This window comes from Lepus europaeus, chromosome 4 (assembly GCF_033115175.1).
Source record: "Lepus europaeus isolate LE1 chromosome 4, mLepTim1.pri, whole genome shotgun sequence".
Taxonomy (NCBI): domain Eukaryota; kingdom Metazoa; phylum Chordata; class Mammalia; order Lagomorpha; family Leporidae; genus Lepus; species Lepus europaeus.
Window position 1 is genome coordinate 161,581,322 of NC_084830.1, and position 16,382 is coordinate 161,597,703.

Here is a 16,382-nt window from a genome sequence, read left to right on the forward strand (position 1 = left end):
TTAAAAGCTGAGATGACTTTGTCTACATTAAGGTTCTTGTTTTGTCCCACCAAGCACCTGAATTCAATAGCAGTCTGGGGTATGCGTATAGACCTGTGTCCCTCCACTGCAGGACCGTCTGTACATCAACTCCGGGGTGTAGTTCTTGGACCCCAGCCTGGAGCAAGGGCGTGTCAGCAGACATGTCCAGCTGTGCTGAAAACAGACCTCCTCCTCTCCCCCACAGACATTTCTGCTGTTTCCCCACGCGTCTCTGCCTTTGCGATCAGTCCACACGAGCTTTTCTCCTGTCACTCACTCCTGTTGTACTTTCTGACTTTAAACTCAGCTTTCCAGTTTCATCAGAGAAAGCCTGGAACTTTGTTTTTTAAAATTTGGTAGAGTTTTTGCTTTGCAGGGAGGGAATTTGGTGTTATCTTTACTCCACCATTACTTAAAAGACTCATCCGTCCATTTTGTCAGGTCTGGGATTTGATTTTACCCCATTTCCACTCTGAGAAGTTAGCTTGTTACTATTTAATTTTTTATTTATTATTATTATTATTATTATTATTTTTATTTTTGACAGGCAGAGTGGACAGTGAGAGAGAGACAGAGAGAAAGGTCTTCCTTTTGCCGTTGGTTCACCCTCCAATGGCTGCCGCGGTAGCGCGCTGCGGCCGGCGCACCGCGCTGATCCGATGGCAGGAGCCAGGTACTTATCCTGGTCTCCCATGGGGTGCAGGGCCCAAGTACTTGGGCCATCCTCCACTGCACTTCCTGACCACAGCAGAGAGCTGGCCTGGAAGAGGGGCAACCGGGACAGGATCGGTGCCCCGACCGGGACTAGAACCCGGTGTGCCGGCGCCGCAAGGCGGAGGATTAGCCTAGTGAGCCGCGGCGCCGGCAGCTTGTTACTATTTAATGATGCTGGCAGAAAACACAGAACTCTTGGATCAGAAACCAAGGACTTTGTTCCTGGCACAGGGCAGGCAGCCCCCCAGCAGCGGATTTTCTCCTGGGCCCAGTCCCGTGGGGTGCAGGTGGATGCCACCCGTGCAGTGGTGTTAACTGTAGGCTTTTCAAGGAACCATCTTGTTCTTGTGAGCCTGTTCTGTTTTTCTGTTGTTTTATTTTTGGTCTTAGTTTTGTCATTTCCATCTTTTTCTTCAGGCATAGTTTTTCTTTAAATATCCAGGCATTTAGGGTGTTTTCTACTGATCTCTGTTTTGATACTCAGACTAACACTTAGGTGGTCGGAGAACGTATCGCATGTTCTCTCAGTCTTGGACCATTTGGTGATACTTGCTTGCGGTGAAAAACAAGTTCTGATTCTGGGTGTTTTGAGTGCGGTGATCCATGTTCAGACCACTCGTATGGTGAGTTCGACACGTAGGAGCATCCGGGGAAGTTAATACAGTGACAAGAGGCGCGCCGAGATCAAGACCTGGAAAACGAAGTGTCAGTGCCACAGGTTTTCAGGCGGCGAGGCCACAGGTGAAACGTCCCACCTGTCCGAGAAGCCGCTGCTGGAATTCACTCCTCCCCACTCGCTCCATCTTCCCTCCTCCCCTCCCAGGGCTCTGAAGCTGTCCTGTCCACGTGTCTGTCTCCCAGGTTAGGGTCAGCTCTGCATCTCGCCTCTGCGCGGGTTCCCTGGTGCTTGGTACACAGACGGCACTCCAAACATGACCCGCAGAACTGGTGCGTGTTCTTGAAGGTTTGGAGGGAAGGTATTAAACGTGTAGCCGATTAAACAGCTGCTTAGTACAACACGTGAAAACACTGCAGCGAACAATGCAAAAATTTGGAGCCCTTGTGGGCCCTGCGCCCTGGACCTGGGAGAGCTGGGGCGCGCGCACCTGGGCTCCGCGGTGGTCCCGCAGCCAGGAGCGCTGAGAAGCGCCGGTCTGGCGGGCTGCGGGACAGTGGCGACCAGCAACCTGCGGCTTCGTCGGTGTCAAGCAAAGACGGCGGGGGCCGAGAGCCAGCGCGTCGCGGCGGGCCTGCACCGGGGCGAGGGGAAGGCCGCGTGTTGGGTGCTCTGGGGCTGCCCCGAGGTCCAGCTTCCGGACTGGGATCTTCCCCGGGGCGTCTCGGGGCCGGGGCAGCCCCAGGGGCCCGGGAAAGTCCGGCGGCCGCCCCGGTCGGCACTGGTCTGTGGGCCGGCGCGGAGCGGGGCCTGCGGGCCCGGGCGGGCGGGCGGGCGGACAGGGCGGGCCCCGCGCGGTTCCCCTTCACGGCTCCGCGCTCCGCCCTCGCGGGCCTCGGCTTCCGCGCTCCGGCCGCGCCGCGCCCGACCTCGCCCGACTCCGCGCGCCTCTCCAGGCCGGCGCTTCGCAGGCAAGTGCGGGGCCGGGCGGGCGGGCTGCCGCGTGGGGGCCGGGTTCCCGTCCCGCGTCCACGCCCGCGCGACCGCGGACGCCCCGGGCTCGGGGCCGAGCTCCCGCGAGCCGGGCGGGCCGTGGCCGCGTCCGTGCCGGCCCCCGGGGGTCCGCCCACTGCCCGGCCCCCGGCGCTTCTCCCGCACCCACACCGACACGGGCAGACTCCACGCGGAGCCGCGGCCCCGAGCTCCGGGGGACACGCAGCCGTGGCCACCCCGCAGGTGCCTCCCGGTCGCTCCCGGTGCCGCTGCCCTGGCCGCCCTCCCCGCGCGCACCGGCCATTTCCCCCCAGATTCCGTCAGAGCTTCCGCTTCCCTCCGGAGCCTCCGCGCCGTCCCTGCGCTCGTTCCCGGCGGCGCCGGCGTCCGCGCACGGCACGGGCCTCCCTAGATGCGTCTCCCCCCGTGCGGGCCCGAGACGACGCTGGAGCCACCGCCCCACGCGCGGCCGCGGTCCGGGGAGGCCGGGGCCCCTAGCACGCAGGCGCGGCGACCGGCCCGGCAGATGCGGCGCACACGCGGGCTGCGTGTCCACGGGCGGGCCGAGCGTGCGGTGTGGGCGGGCAGTGCGTGCCCACGGGCGGGCCTGGCGTGCGGTGTGGACGGGCAGTGCGTGTCCACGGGCGGGCCGGGCGTGGCCACGGGCGAGGCTGCCGTCCCGGGACCTCCCCTCGCGGCTGCGGGAGAGGCGTCTGTCCCCAGGACGCGTGGCGGGCTCTCCGCGCCGGCTGTGTGCAGGGGGCCGCAGCCTCGCGGGGCTGCCCCTGCTTCCTGTGTCCCGGGGAAGGCGGAGGCAGCCGGGCCGTGACGAGGGTTTGTGTGTGCTCCCCCAGGGCTTCGCCTGATGGCCTGAGATGCATACCAAGGAAGCACTCAGCGCGAGCCAGTCGGGGGGCTCCCCGCACCCCAGGCTGACCTCGCATCTGAGAATGGCTGTGGTGTGCTTCTGCCCTCTCCTCTCGCACCCCCTGGTTTTGGGGTTTTGCCCTGGGTCTTGTCTTTCCAGGGCCCCCCTCTCCCCTCTGCGCAGAGTCGGGTGAAGTTTAAAACATTATTTCTGGAATTAGAAGTAATTTTTGTTAATTTTATGTATTTAAAAGGCAGAAAGAGGGAGGCATCCAGAGATCCTGCACCTGTGGGTCGCTCCTCAAACACTGGCAACAGCGGGGGCTGGGCCAGGTTGACGCCAGGAGCCCAGAGCTCGATTCCGGTCTCCCACGTGGGTGACAGAGCCCCGAGTCTGTGAGTTGGCACCTGTGGCCGCCCAGGATGCACACCAGGAAGCTGGAACCCAGGCCTCCACACGGGGTGTGAGTGTCTGGAGACCGTCTTAAGATACTTGGCCTTTACATTCTATATATTTTTTAATGACCGATTGATTGCTTTGAAAGTCTGAGTTACAGAGAAAGAGAGATCTTCCATCCACTGGTTTACTCCTCAAATGGCTGCAACAGCCAGGGCTGGGCCAGGGTGATGCCTAGAGCCAAGGACTCCATCCCGGTGTCCCACATGTGTGGCAAGGGGCACTCGGCCATCTTCCATTGCCTTCCCTGGTGTAGTAGCAGGGAGCGGGATCAGAAGTGGAGCAGCCAGGACTGGCGCTGTTGCTCTGATAGGGAATACCGTGCTGTGGGTAGCGGCTTAGCCCACTGCGCCACAGCACCTGCGCCTCCTGAACGTTTCGGTGACGTGAATAGACAGAGTCTTTGGAGTTAGGTGATAGTCTGTTGCCACTGCCCAGGTGTGGACACTTGACTGTTCACCTGCAGGGGAAGTTTGGCTAGCGTGTGATACTGGGTACAAGGTCTCTCAGGATAAGGCAGCAGAGTCACTCAATTCGTAATTCAAATCTGAAACGAGCTGTCTCCACAGATGCTGTGACGGGCAAGCTGAGCCAGTCTGGCTCTGAAAATACGATCCTGTGCAGGGCAGGGACTGGGGGGAAGGGAACAGGAGGTGAGGTGAGCTGGGGACGCCGGCCACACAGGGCGTGAGGGGTCCTGCTAAGAAATCCCGTTCTGGGGCCGGCGCTGTGGCGCAGCGGGTTGAAGCCCCGGCCTGCGGTGCTGGCCTCCCATGTGGGCACCAGTTCAAGTCCTGGCTGCTCCACTTCCCATCCAGCTCCCTGCTCATGTGCCTGGGAAAGCAGTAGAGGACGTCCCAAGTCCTTGGGCCTCTCCACCCACTTGGGAGACCTGGGAGAAGCTTCGGATCAGCTCAGCTCCAACCGTTACAGCCATTTGGGGAGTGAACCAGTGGGTGGAAGACCTCTCTCTCTCTCTCTTTCAAATCAATCTTTAAAAAAAAAAATTAGAGATTTGGATTCTGCACACAGCCTTAAGCCGCTGTAGGGTTGTAAACAAACTGGCTTGATGTGCTTGGAAAGACAGTCTGGTGACTGCGTCCAGAAGGAGTTAGGATGGCCACGAGGCGGAAATCTCTCAGCCAGCCAGCAGTGCCCTAGCCCACGGTGGACGTGTTGCTCTCCAGTGGGGCAATGTGGAGTTTATGTTGTGTCACAGAAGTTGGATAGACAGGACTCGGTGACCTGTTTGGAAGTGGAGGTGAAGGAGAGAGGGGGGTGGCAACGGTAGCTCAGGCTTTGGGTCGTACGTGGGCAAATGATAGTGCCATCATTATTTATTTGTTCAATTATTCGAAAGGTAGAGTGACAGAGAAAGAGAGACCCTCCATCCACTGGTTCACTCCACACATGCCTGCAACAGTGAGGGCTGGGCCGGGCGGAAGCCAGGAGCCAGGATTCATTCCATATCTCCCATGAGGGGGACAGGAACCCAGGTTTTTGGGCCATCACCTGCTGCCTCTCAGGCATATCAGCAGGAAGTTGGACTGGAAGTCACGGGACCAGGCCCTCTGGAAACTCCCACCAGGGCTCCTTTGTCACCCTCCCCCGTGACAAGGGTGACAAGGTAACCCTGGCTGCCTTTAGGGGAAGGGGCGTCCCCAAGGCCCATCCAGGGGTCCCTGTGGAAGGAGGTTTCAGTGTGAAGTTCAGGTGCATAAAGGCAGTGGGCTCTGCAGTGGGTTCCCCTTGCAGGTAGGACAAGGCCGCGGGGCTGGCCTCCACTGGCAGAGCCGCGGCCGCTCCTTCCTGAAATGTCCCATTCAGTGACAAAGCACCCTGGAGGCCTGGCATCTGGCAGAGGGTGGGGCCGCAGCCTTCCTCTCCGCTCTCCTCCCCGTTGGGCCTCAAAGACTGAGGTGGGGGGGGGGCAGTGTTTAGGAGACTCTCTAACGTGCTCTCAGGCCTTGTTGGGCCGTGTTCTTGGAGCGTTTGCCTAGCGTCTCAGGCTGACCGGGTGAAGAACTCGTCCCGCAGAAGCACCTGTGCCCCCAGAGCTGGGGGCAGTGAGGTGCGTCTGGCCGGGGCCCTTTTCAGTCTCTCGAGGAGAGCAGGGGGCTTCTCCTCTGGTCCTTGGTCTCACAGGCTGTGTACAGCAAGGGCAGTCAGCGGCCGTGGGGCACGGCGGACAAGAGGAAGCAGCGCGGAGGAGGCCGAGTGGCTTGGGCCAGGAGCAGGTTCCAGACTCCAGACTCCAGCCTGACTCTTGATGGGCGGCTGGAGTCCAGGTCCAGGCAGGGAGGCTTTGGATCCCGCTGAGGAGCTGCCCGGCCTGACATCTCCAGCCCCTGCAGACAGGTCGCCGTGGGAAGAACCGAGCATGGTTCTAAGCCCAGTGCTCTGAGGGGCTGTTGGAGTCTGGGGTCCTGTCCCGGAGTCTTCAGAGTGCTGCCCTGGCCCGAGACCTCCAGTTATTCCAAGACTTCCTGCCTGTCTGAGCGACAGGCCGAGCCCTCGAAAGGAAGGTGAGTCAGCACACAGGGGGCTGATCCAGCCTTGCTCAGCGAGTCTGACCTGAGTCTTAGACGGGCGCGTTTAACCGGCGGGCGGGCAGGGACCCGGCGTTGTGAGTGGTGGGCACTACAACGGAGAACACGGGTCTGCAGAATAACAGAGGTGAGAGGAATCCCCTCACTCATCCTCCCAGGGATCCCCGAGGAGCCCCCAGAAGTGTTGCTGGAGTTCCGGTGTTGGTGTTGCTGTAGTAGCGTCAGGAGGAGTCCGTGGCTTCAGTCACTGGGCTCTGTGTCCACCCCCACGGAACGTGGGGGCACGGCTCCTGTGGTGCAGCACCTCTGCCGAGTTCTTTGTCTCCCGACCACGAAGAGTGAGCAGAGCCTAAAAGGTTTATTGAAAGAAGCAGAGAAAGCTCCCAGGAGTCGGTCCCCAAGAGGGCTGCGGCTGCCAGGGCTGCCTGGCTGGGATTTTCATGCATTCCTGAGCAAAGACGCTGGGCCTAATGGGTCGAGGCGTACGCTAATGAGGTAATCTCTGGGAACCAATAGAGAGGCAGCAGAGCCCAAAAGTGATTGCTTGGGTCAGGAGGCAGTTCAGCCCTGGCCTAACAAGGAGCTCCTGTTATACAGGGGAGGTGGGGGAGTGCCCGAACAGGTCCATGGCCGGCTGGGGATGGTGAGAACCAGGAGCCAATCAGGGCTGGAAGGGGCTCGCAGCTGCAGGACGCCATCCAGTCACCAAGCCGCAGATGGTCTGGGATGCTCAGCTGGATGCCTGGGCCCTGCAGAAGCTCCAGCCGGGGGGCCCTGTGTCAGTGTCAGGGGCCCAGGCACCTCACCCATCATGTGTGGCCCTCTAGGATGGCATTGGCAGGAAGCTGGTGGAAACCAGAGCAGCTGGGACTCAAACTAGCAGTCGGATACAGGATACAGGCATCCCAGGTGAGAGTTTGACCGGCTGCGCCACGGCGCCAGCCCCACGGACAGATTATTGTCCTTCTATAGATAGGATTCGTGTTCCTGTTGTGATCTTTTAAAGAAGTAGTCATGAATTTGGTCTGCAAGTTCCCTTTTCGTAGTTCTCACATTGAGTTTTGGTGTGGCGGTTATGCCGGCTTCATAAACGGAAGTGGGGGACAGTTCCTCTGGTGGTGTCATGTCCTCTTTAAGAATTTGGTTGCCTTCCCCAGAGCCACTTGGGTGTGCAGGTTTCTTTGTAGAGGAATCTTCAGTTGTGTCTTTCTTGAATAACAGAATTATTCGTGTCTGTACTTCTTCTGTGTCTGCTGTGAGAAGCTGTCTGTCGCCGGGAGCGTGCTCCGTCCGCGCTTGTGTTGGTGCACGGCTGCTCACGACGCTGTACGACGCTGTACGACGCTGTGGCCGCTCCCCCCGCGCGGCTGCACGGGCAACTGTCATCTCCCTGAGCTTTAGTGCCGTCCTTGTTCCCTCGAGAAACGTTCTCACTGGTGCCCTGTTGAAGGTGATCATTTTCTCTTGCTGCTTGTAAGACTTCTTTTTTGTTTTAAAGATTTATTTAATTATTTTGAAAGGCAGAGTTACATAGAGAGAGGGGGAGAGACAGAGAGAAATCTTGTATCCGTTGGTTCACTCCCCAAGTGGCCGCAGCAGCTGGGGTTGGGCTGATACGAAGCCACGAGCCAGGGGCCAGGAGCTTCTTCCAGGTCTCCCACATGGATGACGGGCCCAAGCACTTGGACCGCCTTCCGCTGCTTTCCCAGGCACATTGGCAGGGCACTGGTTTGGAAGTGGAGCAGCCAGGTCTTGAACCGGCACTGACATGGGATGCTGGCTTCACAGGTGGAGGCTTAACCTGCTGAGCCACGGTGAGGGCCCCGAGTTGTTCTCGTCCTGTTCTCTCTCCGCTTTCCGCGTGGGGCTCCAGTCTACACATTTGTTAAACCCTCTCTGTGTGGCTCCCATGCATTGTTCGTGTCTGCTTTCTCGTATCTTTTGTTTTTTTTTTTTTCTTTTTCCTCTGTGTTGTTTTCTAAATGGTTTCTTCTAGCCTGTTTTCCGGCTCCTGAGTTTTTTCTTCTGCTAATCTAATCTGATATTAAACCATCCATTTAGTTCTTAATTTCAACTATTGTGTCTTTGATTTCCAGGTTTTTGTTCTTGCATGCCATGGGTGCGCTTAAAGAAAAGGCTTCCAGTTATCTGACCAAGTGTTCAGTCGCAGCTTTCAGTCCCTTGAGCAGAGCAACCACACTTTTAGTAGAAGTCTGGAGTCCATATGGGTTCGTTTCTATTGTTGATTGCTTTTGCTGCTTTTCTTTTCCTCTTTCAAAAAGTCTTTGTCTTTGTTTCTGCCAGGTCCCTGGCAGCGGTAACTTAATCTTATTTCTGGGATTGGAATTATTAAAAACTGCACTTCCATTTGTTGAAGGGTCATCTATTTTTTTTTTTTTTTTTTTTGACAGGCAGAGTTAGACAGAGAGAGAAAGGTCTTCCTTTGCCGTTGGTTCACCCTCCAATGGCTGCCACGGCCGGTGCACTGCGCTGATCCGAAGGCAGGAGCCAGGTGCTTCTCCTGGTCTCCCATGGGGTGCAGGGCCCAAGCACTTGGGCCATCCTCCACTGCACTCCCGGGCCACAGCAGAGAGCTGGCCTGGAAGAGGGGCAACCGGGACAGAATCCGGCGCCCTGACCAGGACTAGAACCCAGTGTGCCGGCGCCGCAGGCGGAGGATTAGCCTGTTGAGCCGCGGCGCTGGCATTTTTTTTTTTTTTAGGGGCAGAGTTACAGAGAGAGGTCTTCTATCCACTGGTTCACTCCCCAAATGGCCATAATGACTGGAAGTTGGCTGATCTAAACCTAGAAGACAGGAGCTTCTTCCTGGTCTCCCATGTGGGTGCAGGGGCCCCTTGGGACAACTGCTGCTGCCTTCCCAGGTACATTAGCAGGGAGCTGGAGGGGAAGTAGAGCAGCCAGGACTTGTACTGGTGCCCATAGGAAATGCTGGCACTGCAGCACTGCTTTAACCCACTGCACCACAGCGCCGGCCCCAAGGTCATCCGAATTCTGGATCTACCTTACACCCAGGGTGGAGCCTTCAGGGTCCCAGCTCAAAGCAGGTTCCACCTGTCACTGTGTCTCGTAACGAAACTTACCTGCCCCTTTGTTCATCGTGCTCCCATTTCTTCTCCTCCTCCTCCCTCCTCCTCCTCTTCCTAATCCTCCCCCTCCTCCTCATCTTCCTCCTTCTTCTTCAAGATTTATTCATTTATTTGAAAGAGTTACAGAGAGGAGACACACACACACACAGAGAGAGAGAGAGAGAGAGAGAGAGAGAAAGAAAAAGAGAAAGAGAAAGAGATGTTCATCCACTGGTTCACTACCCAAATGGCTGTAACGGCCAGGACTAGGCCAGACCAAAGCCAGGAGCCCAGAGACTCATCCAGGCCTCCACGTGGATGTCAGGGGCCCAGACTCTTGGCTCATCTTCCACAGCTTTTCCCAGGCCGTCAGCAGGGAGCGGATTGGAAGTGGAGCAGCCGTACGAGATGCCGGCGTTGCAGGTGGCGGCCTTACCTGTTACGTCACAACGCCAGATCCCTCGTTTCCTTCTCCACCCTGCCCTTTCCTGGGGACAGCCTCACTTCCTGGTGCCCCCCCCCCCCCCCCCGTGGCTGTGGACCTGCCCGGGAGCTCTGAGGTGCCGACTGCTGTGCCTGCCGCGTGGGGCAGCCCTGGCACCTGGCCCTGCTGCTCCCCGGACGCCCCTCGGCCTCGCTGCTGTCTTCAGCCACTCCCCCTTCCCTCCCCCGTTCTGTCTTCAGCCCCAGACCCATGGGATCGGCTGCCTCTGGACAGCTGCCCTCTGGGGTCCTGGCACCACTGGATTAATCGCTCACCTCACCCCGCTCCTGCGGCTTGTCTCATCTCGGCAAACACACGGCACCACCACGACCAGGTGCACTCGCACAGGCCTGGGAGGCCTCGGTGACGTTTGCCTGGGTGTCACCCCGTTCCTCCTCCCGGGCTTTGTCTCCACTGTCACCTCGCTCACTCAGGGCTCTGCTTTCTGTCCTGATGATGGCAAGAGCCCCTCAGCTCGCTGTCGTCCCACAGCCACTCTCACCTGTCTAAGCACACCCCAGACCTCACTCCTCTCCTTGAACCTGCAGGGACTCTGCCAGCCTCATGGGCTCCAAGGTCCTCTGTGCTCGCTCCCTCCTGCTGCCCTCTTACCGCTACCCCCACGAGTCTGCCTTTACCTCCATGGTCTGGAATCTGGGGACACAGCCTAGGCCCTGGTGCCCTCTCACCACTACCCCCACGAATCTGCCTTTACCTCCGTGGTCTGGAATCCGGGGACACGGCCCAGGCCCTGGTGCCCTCTCACCGCTGCCCCCACGTGTCTGCCTTTACCTCCGTGGTCTGGAATCCGGGGACACGGCCCAGGCCCTGGTGCCCTCTCACCGCTGCCCCCACGAGTCTGCCTTTACCTCCGTGATCTGGAATCCGGGGACACGGCCCAGGCCCTGGTGCCCTCTCACCACTACCCCCACGAGTCTGCCTTTACCTCCGTGGTCTGGAATCCAGGGACATGGCCCAGGCCCTGGTGCCCTCTCACCACTACCCCCGAGCGTCTGCCTTTACCTCCGTGATCTGGAATCCAGGGACACGGCCCAGGCCCTGGTGCCCTCTCACCACTACCCCCTCGCGTCTGCCTTTACCTCCGTGGTCTGGAATCCGGGGACACGGCCCAGGCCCTGGTGCCCTCTCACCACTACCCCCTCGCGTCTGCCTTTACCTCCGTGGTCTGGAATCCAGGGACACGGCCCAGGCCCTGGTGCCCTCTCACCACTACCCCCACGCGTCTGCCTTTACCTCCGTGGTCTGGAATCCAGGGACACGCCCGGGCCGATGGTGCCCTCTGGTGCCCCTGCATTGTCTGCAAACCTGCCCACCTACCTGGACAGCACCACCTCCGGCCCGTGCTCCCCCTGCAGGTGCCGCTCCTGAGCGCTCTCCCAGTGTTGGACCTGGGGCCGGCTGGGCGCAGTGAGCAGTGAGCCCAGTCCTGTCTGCTAATCCTGCCTCACAGCCTCAAACCTAGCGCGGCTCGGTGCGGAGCCAGTTTCCAGCAAAGCCTGCTTCCTAATAGCAAACGTGTATTAATGTTAACTGAGGCTACATGGAGCAAGAAATCCTTGGCTGCATATACACAGTATTTCCACAAGGTGGTGCTGTTCGGGTACAGAGAACAGCTGCTCCAAGGGGATGTGGTGCAGCCCTGGGTTCTGTAACTTTAGATGTCTTAAGTGTCTGTATCTCAAAGGCAGTGATGGAAATACAGAGACAACTTCTACAGCGGACTCATTGACTTAAGGCTGTATGTGTGTATGTAATTTATTCCCAAATTATTAATGGTAATAATTCCCAAGTTGTTTTAATTACTTATTTCTTTGAGAGACACACAGAGCAAGTTACTGTCTGCTAGTTCACTCCCCAGAGACCCTCAATGGCCAGGACTGGGCTGAAGCTGGGAGCCAGGACCCCAGTTCAGGTCTCCCATGTGAGTGGCAGGAGTGGCTGCCCCCAGCATCTGCGTTAGCGAGAAGCTGCATTCGGGAGCCAGATGTGGGACTTGAACTCAGTACTCCAGTGTGGGGTGTAGGTGTCTGAACCAGCCTTTTAACTGCCAGGATGTGTTAGAAATGCAAACACTGGGGCCAGGGCCGGGGCTGTGGTGTAGCGGGTTCAGATGCCGCCTGCAACACCACAGCTCATGTTGGAGCTGGTTAGAGTCCAGCTGCTCTGCCTCCAATCCAGCTTCCTACTAGGGCACCTGGCAAGCCAGCGGATGGTGACATGAGTGTTGGGTGCCTGCCCCCAGTGTGGGTGACCCAGATGGAGCTCCTGGCTGCTGGCTTCAGCCTGGGTCAGCTCTGGCTGTTGCAGCCATTTAGGGGAGTGAACCAGCAGAGGGAGGATCTCCCTCCCTCTCCCCTCCTTCTTCCTCTCCTCTCTCCCTCTCCCCCCTTCCCTTTCCCTCTCTCTCTCTCCTTTTCTCTGTTGCTCTGCCTTTCAAAGAAATAAACAAGTATGTCTTTAAAAATGCGGGAGTGAACTCTTACTCTAGGGCAGCACACTGGGCTGGGTTAGGATCCTTCAGGGAAGCAGGACCAGTAGGATGCATTGTAGCAAGGTCGACAGGTAGAAAGACAGATGCGTGCCTGTGTATCTACTTAGTATCTGCTTAGAGACCAGCTCGCAGGTGCAGGTTCTGGGGCCGATCTGGAATCCAGGGCAGGCCAGTGGGCTGGAGACTCGGGCAAGAGCTGATGCGCCCGGAGTCTAAAATGGCAAACCCAGGCGGGGTTCCGTGCTGCGTCTAGAAGCGGAGATCCTTTTCTGCTGGTGCCCCGGTGCTACCCTTGCAGCCTGCAGCAGAGTGGATGTAGCCCACGTGCCTCTTGGAGGCTGATCTGCCCTACTCAGTCCTCTGAGCTAAACGCTAATCCCAGCGGCTTCTAGACTTGTGTTTGGACAAGCAGCCGGGCGCTGTGGCCTCGCCCTGCTGACGTAGAAAGCTAGCCGTCACCAAGGTCTTTCCAGGAAGCTGGACGGTCTGAAAGAGAAGCCCACGTGCAGCTCAGGGGCGAGGGGGCTGGCGGCTGCCCTGCACACAGGAAGCTGGCAGAGGCTGCAGAGGCCGAGGCCCAGACAGGCCCTGGGGTGCTCCCTTGCCCCCACCTCTCCCCGCACTGCCTGGAGGGGCACAGTGGCCTTGCCGACAAGGGGGTGTCACTCCAGCGGGCCCCTTCCCGTCTAATGAGGAACGAGGCAGCCCTTAGGAAGGGCCCTGCTTCCCGAGTCACAGAGAAAGCGAAGCAGTCGGAGGAGCACAGCCTGACCCCGGCCCGGCCCTGGCCTGGCCCCACCTGCCTGCGGCCACGCCGCTTCCTGCGCCTGCTCTGGGTTGACCGCCAACGCCTTGCACTTGGCAGCCCCGACCTTGTAGGCTGGATCGCTGCCTCGCACAGCGCGGCGTGCGGCTCTGCGCCTCCCTTCCCGGGCTGAATTCCCCCCTCCTGGCTCCTGGCAGTCCTGACCAACAGACCCTCACAGCCCACCCCACCTGCCCTCCGGCCCCTGCCTCAGCCTTCTCCCTTCCTGTTTGGCAAAAACTTGTGCAGGTAGTTTCCTCTATCCTTCTCCAATTGACTTCCTTCCAGGGAGCTGTCCAGAGGCCTCTCGCCTCCTGCCCCCACCCCCACGCGGCCAGGTCCAGTCCCACTGGAGTCCGTGCTGTTTTCCACGGTGCTGCCTCCACTCCCCGTTCTTGCCCTCCCCTGCCCAGCCAGTTGGCACCAGGGACAATCACACGGCTCGCTCACTCGCTCTGCCTTGGGCCGTTCCCAGCCCTGTGTGTCTGGGGCCGCGCTGCCATGGTTTCCTCCTGGCTTCCTGGCCAGCCCTTTGCTGCCTGCCTCGCTGGTTCTTTCTCTTCTCAACCTCAAAAGCTGGGAGTGCACTGGGGCTCAGCCATGCCGCCGCCTCCTCCCGTGTACTCCCCCTGCGTGGTCTGCAGGCTTTGCACACCAGGGACATGGATGCGTGTAGACACACATCTCACGCTGAGCCGCCTCCTCCCGTGCACTCCCCCTGCGTGGTCTGCAGGCTTTGCACACCAGGGACATGGACGCGTGTAGACACACATCTCACGCTGAGCCGCCTCCTCCCGTGCTCTCCCCCTGCGTGGTCTGCAGGCTTTGCACAGGGACATGGACGCGTGTAGACACACATCTCACGCTGAGCCACCTCCTCCTGCGCACACCTCCTGTGTGGTCTGCAGGCTTTGCACACCAGGGACATGGACGTGTGTAGACACACATCTCACGCTGAGCCGCCTCCTCCCGTGCACTCCCCCTGCGTGGTCTGCAGGCTTTGCACACCAGGGACATGGACGCGTGTAGACACACATCTCACGCTGAGCCGCCTCCTCCCGTGCTCTCCCCCTGCGTGGTCTGCAGGCTTTGCACACCAGGGACATGGACGCGTGTAGACACACATCTCACGCTGAGCCGCCTCCTCCCGTGCACTCCCCCTGCGTGGTCTGCAGGCTTTGCACACCAGGGACATGGACGCATGTAGACACACATCTCACGCTGAGCCGCCTCCTCCTGTGCACACCTCCTGTGTGGTCTGCAGGCTTTGCACACCAGGGACATGGACGCGTGTAGACACACATCTCATGCTGAGCCGCCTCCTCCCGTGCACTCCCCCTGCGTGGTCTGTAGGCTTTGCACACCAGGGACATGGACGCGTGTAGACACACATCTCACGCTGCCCTTCTCTCACAACTCAGACTGCGCTCAGTGCCCGCCCGGCATCATCGGCAGATCCGCCCAGCTCTGCTTCGCAGATACACCCCCGTCCAGCCAGCTGTCCCCTCTGCACCACGCCGGGGTCCCACCGAGCTACGCGCGGACTCCTGACTGCTGCTCCGCTCTCTCCCCTTCACAACAGCAGACCGGTCCTGTGCAGGCCAGTCAGGTGCTGTCACCCTCGGTTCAGAACTAGGAAAGATCATAGTCTGGATGCATTCTTTTATAATAATAAGAACATAAATTCGGAGTGGAACGATTAGATCAGCTGAGAAAGAAAAGTACTCCTCCTGAATGCAATCCCAGTAACTTCAGCAAATGTTGGCTCTCTGTGACATATACTAATACGCGCTTCCAGGCAGTGAATTCTCTCACCAAACACAGCAAGTTTGGAAAGAGAAACACAGGCTCTGTGTTGTCAAGAGTATCCCAGAACATTTTAATTTGGTAATAGCAAAGACGAGAGTTCAAGAAGAAATTATAATTATATTCATAATCATATAAGTAACGCAGGTACATAAGCCTAAGTAATTCAGACATAGAAGCTGTTTAAGAAAAGTGCTGAAAACTGCTATGGTAAGGAAAACAGAGAATTTCATCAAGATTCATATAAGGAGCGCTTGTGGTGACTGAGGGACTCGGGCACTACCATCCTTCACCATGTGTGCAGGTGAGGTCTGTACCTGGTGCTCACCGTGTCTAGGTGAGGTCTGTGTGTCTGGTGCTCACCGTGTCTCAGGTGAGGTCTGTACCTGGTGCTCACCGTGTCTCAGGTGAGGTCTGTACCTGGTGCTCACCGTGTCTAGGTGAGATCTGTGTGTCTGGTGCTCACCGTGTCTAGGTGAGATCTGTGTGTCTGGTGCTCACCGTGTCTAGGTGAGGTCTGTACCTGGTGCTCACCGTGTCTAGGTGAGGTCTGTGTGTCTGGTGCTCACCGTGTCTCAGGTGAGGTCTGTACCTGGTGCTCACCGTGTCTCAGGTGAGGTCTGTGTGTCTGGTGCTCACCGTGTCTAGGTGAGATCTGTGTGTCTGGTGCTCACCGTGTCTAGGTGAGGTCTGTACCTGGTGCTCACCGTGTCTAGGTGAGGTCTGTACCTGGTGCTCACCGTGTCTAGGTGAGATCTGTGTGTCTGGTGCTCACCGTGTCTAGGTGAGGTCTGTACCTGGTGCTCACCGTGTCTAGGTGAGATCTGTGTGTCTGGTGCTCACCGTGTCTAGGTGAGGTCTGTACCTGGTGCTCACCGTGTCTAGGTGAGATCTGTGTGTCTGGTGCTCACCGTGTCTAGGTGAGGTCTGTACCTGGTGCTCACCGTGTCTAGGTGAGGTCTGTACCTGGTGCTCACCGTGTCTAGGTGAGGTCTGTACCTGGTGCTCACCGTGTCTAGGTGAGGTCTGTACCTGGTGCTCACCGTGTCTAGGTGAGATCTGTGTGTCTGGTGCTCACCGTGTCTAGGTGAGATCTGTGTGTCTGGTGCTCACCGTGTCTAGGTGAGGTCTGTACCTGGTGCTCACCGTGTCTAGGTGAGGTCTGTACCCGGTGTTCACCGTGTCTCAGGTGAGGTCTGTACCTGGTGCTCACCGTGTCTAGATGAGGTCTGTACCTGGTGCTCACCGTGTCTAAGTGAGATCTGTGTGTCTGGTGCTCACCGTGTCTCAGGTGAGGTCTGTACCTGGTGCTCACCGTGTCTAGGTGAGGTCTGTACCTGGTGCTCACCGTGTCTCAGGTGAGGTCTGTACCTGGTGCTCACCGTGTCTAGGTGAGGTCTGTACCTGGTGCTCACCGTGTCTAGGTGAGATCTGTGTGTCTGGTGCTCACCGTGTCTAGGTGAGGTCTGTAC

General features: G+C 58.5%; 1 protein-coding gene across 6 annotated transcripts in view; it reads left to right on the top strand.

The window, feature by feature from the left end:
• Positions 1 to 16,382, top strand: part of LOC133758114 (TIR domain-containing adapter molecule 2-like) — a 38,327-nt gene that overhangs the window by 19,190 nt on the left and 2,755 nt on the right. The window contains exons 1-2 of one of the 6 annotated variants that reach the window (XM_062189292.1): positions 5,583 to 6,193; positions 7,045 to 7,126. The exons of 1 other annotated variant lie outside the window; for it this stretch is intronic. The gene's annotated coding sequence lies outside the window, so the exon portion shown is untranslated. 4 more of the 6 variants (XM_062189294.1, XM_062189297.1, XM_062189295.1 and 1 more) reach the window with 4 other exon arrangements.